Raw genomic sequence first — 3821 nt, forward strand, 5'->3', positions numbered from 1 at the left:
CTCTGTGGATTTGTTCTATTTCACTAAGAAATGTCTGTTCATTTATTCTTCCAAGAGGACTTTCCACTATTACAGAATGCTCTGAGCGTTTATTTCACCTGTTTAATAGCCTAGCTTTCCCCTCTGAAATTCTTTTAGTTGCTTAAGACCTGTGAAAGAAAAACAAATCTCAGTGTTACCAGGGTCCTGATCCAGACTGCAAGAGAGAGTTCTTGAATCTCACACAAGAAAGAATTCAAGGTGCATCCACAAAGTGAAAGCGAGTTAATTGCATAAAGGAATAAAGAATGGCTACTCCATAGGCAGAGCAGCCCCAAGGCTGCACCCGGCTTCTTTGCATATTTTTAAAAAATACACACATATTCACAAACTTCCATAAAAGTGTTCCTGGCCAGGCATGGTAACTCAAGCCTGTAATACCAGCACTTTGGGAGGTTGAGGCGGGCGGAACACCTGATGTCAGGAGTTCGAGACCAGCCCGGCCAATATGGTGAAACCCCATCTCTACTAAAATATTAAAAAATTAGCTGGGTGTAGTGGCACACACCTGTAATCCCAGCTACTCAGGAGGCTGAGGCAGGAAAATCACTTGAACCTGGGAGGCAGAGGTTGCAGTGAGCCAAGATCGTACCATTGCACTCTGGTCTGAGCAACAAAGTGAGTCTCCATCTCAAACAAAAAAAAAATGTTGAGGTCGGGCTTGGTGGCTCACGCCTGTAATCCTAGCACTTTGGGAGGCCAAGGTGGGCGGATTGCCTAAGCTCAGGAGTTCAAGACCAACCTGGGCAACATGGTGAAACCCCGTCTCTAAAATAAATAAATTAATTAAAATGCATCAATTTTTTTTTCAAGTTTTAGCTTCACACAGAAAATATCTTTTCACTATTTCTCAAGATTTGTAGGCATCAATTCTGTGGTATTTTAAGGATTTTTTAAAATGTTAATACTTGTTTAAACATAAAAGATAGCTTTTAAAATATTTGATCAATGCAACACAAAAGGCTGAGCATGGTGGCTCATGCCTGTAATCCCAGCATTTGGGGAGGCTGAGGCGGGCGGATTGCTTAAAGCTAGGAATTCAAGACCACCCTGGACAATACCGTAAAACTCCATCTCTACAAAATATACCCAAATTAGCCAGCATTGTGCTCACCTGTAGTTCCAGCTACTAGGGAAGCTGAGGTAGAAGGATCTCTTGAGCCTGGGAGGTTGAGGCTGCAGTGAGCCGTCACTGCACTGCAGCCTTGGTGACAGAGTGAGACCCTGTCTCTAAATTAATAAAGACTTTTTTGATTCAGAAAATTTCACAAGGAAATGAGAGGTTTTAGAAGTCTTGATATTCTGACTTTGGTCAGAATGTCCAATAGAGACTAGTGATGCATAAGAAAGGAGATGACGAAAAGAGTCAACTCCTTAAGGAAGGTGAGAGCCAGAGTGGTGGAATTTGCTTCTGACAAGACACATCTTTCCTCTGAAAAGAAAAATGCAAGAGAAAATGAATGCAGATTTGAAAGTCTGACATTGAAGCATTCCCCACAGATGGTTTTTATTTTCTGAAGTTGAGGCAAGGTCACCAGCTAAAAATGAGAGGTGAGGAAAAAGGATGTGAGAAATCTGAGAAGTGAACGTATGAATGGTTAATCCAGAGACTGGAATAGCATTGCCAGCCAGTGTTGAGTGCTCCTGAGAGGACTGAGCTCATGAATTAAAACCAGCTAGACTGTTATATGACTGACTGACTTTTCTCCAGCAGCTTTTGCTGTTTGGATGCAAGCAATGAGAAAGGTCATCTGGAGCACAGTTTAGTCCAAGCAAGGCTGATATTTTTTCAAGCAAAAAATGAGACACTGAGATTAGAGATTTGAAAATGTTTGTATTTTGCAAATATGCATTGATGGGGAGAAAAAAGAAAATATTTGTTATGACAAGGACTGATGAGGGAATTTAAGTCAGGTGAGTTGCAAAATGATTATATGATGGCAGAGGCAGAAGAGTTGACTTTTTTAAAGTGTGGGGGTTAATACAGTGGAGGTCTTAATTAGGTAAGTGAAAGTACAAAAAATTAGCTGGGAAAAAAGGCTAGTGATTGACAATTGGGAAGCTTGAAATTGACATTTCAACTGATGACAAGGTTCAGAGTCTGACTGACGCATAAGTGGTTAAGACTGAACGGAGGAACAAATTGTTGGAGATGAAGAGGTCAGAGGTCTAAGAGGTCAAGCGTTGGTGTTGCATGGGTCACCTACAAGGATGTTGAATTCAGACAGAATGCAGACAAGAGGGACAGTGAGGAAAACCTAGGGCAAGCAGCTCTATAATTTCTGGGAAGTGGCCAGTAGGCTCTTGGATGATGGCAGTAAAGATAGTAGAAGGTGATTTAATCAGAAGATATGAACTTCAAATATTTTTGAAGGAGAAAAGAACAGAAATAGTTTGGAAGTAGTAATTAGGACCAAAGAGACCACCCAACTCAATAGGCCAATCTCTTAGCCTTAGGGTACACAAAATATGATAAATGTAACCTCAACTTCTGGAGCTCTACAGCAGTAAATCTGCAAGTAACCACCTATAGCTAATGTCCAGGGATAAGAAGAAGAGAGATAATGAAAATGTCTTTGCTCAGGGAACATTAATTTCAGGCAACTAGAATGCAGTTCTTTGTGAATTATATCTTGAATATTGGCCTGTAGGACATGATATTGTGTATTCAAAACAACTTTTAGACTCAACAGGTTGGTGAGGGATTTTTGGCTTGTTTTTTTGCTTGTGAGGGAAAAAAAGATGAGTTATTGTCTCTAAGGATTAAACTATCTGGAAAATTTTGGGGGAAAATTCCTATAAATAGAGTTCCAATGTAGCATCCCCAGGGGACTTTGAGACTCTGATATTGTACTCTACACACATCAAACTTAGGTAGAAGAATATTATCTTGAAATATCAGTGATGCCTCCTCCTCTGAGGATCCACTTAAGGGACCTGGCTGCCCAGGTACTGTCATGCCACAGGGCAACTGTCAGAGCCTGGAGAACCTGCTATGTATTCCACTTTTGTCAGATAAAATCTAGCCCTGGTGACTCTGACCCTTTTCAGTCGGAACAGCAAAACCTACTTCTTAAAAATCATTAGTACAGTCAAGCTAGAACCAAATTTTTCCACTAACAAGCTAACAATTTAACAAGGTAATTTGTTAATTCGAATTGGATAGAACAAACTCATCAACAGACCCTGCAGAGATGAAGCTCAGGACTTTGTTGCTCCACCCATTATAATGTGAGATTATACTGTAAGAAATAACTGAACTGTGGTAGGCACATTGCAGATTGGGGCAGTACCACATGCATTATATGTGCTGGGTTACCAGTCATTGCAAAATCATGGTCCTTTGCCTCTCAGCTCAGTTCCCCTTCTGAAGACAAAAACATTTGCCTGTGTCCAGGGAAGCTGAGGGGGCAAAAAAAACCAAACAACTTTTACAAGTGATCATAAAAATCTACCTAACAACTTGCTAATTAAAACTCAATTTTAGGCCAGGCGCTGTGGCTCACACTTATAATCCCGTTACTTTGGGAGGCCGAGGTGGGTGGATCACTTGTGTTCAGGAGATCGAGACCAGCCTGGTCAACACAGTGAAATCCTGTCTTTACTAAAAATACAAAAATTAGCTGGGCGTGGTGGCAGGCACCTGTAATCCAGCTACCATACTGGGGAGATTAAGAGGAGAATTACTTGAACCTGGGAGGTGGGGGTTGCAGTGAGCTGAGATCATGCCACTGCACTCCAGCCTGCACAACAGAACTAGACTCCGTCTCAAAAAAAAAAAA

The sequence above is a fragment of the Cebus imitator genome, unplaced genomic scaffold (assembly GCF_001604975.1).
Source record: "Cebus imitator isolate Cc_AM_T3 unplaced genomic scaffold, Cebus_imitator-1.0 Scaffold18, whole genome shotgun sequence".
NCBI lineage: Eukaryota > Metazoa > Chordata > Mammalia > Primates > Cebidae > Cebus > Cebus imitator.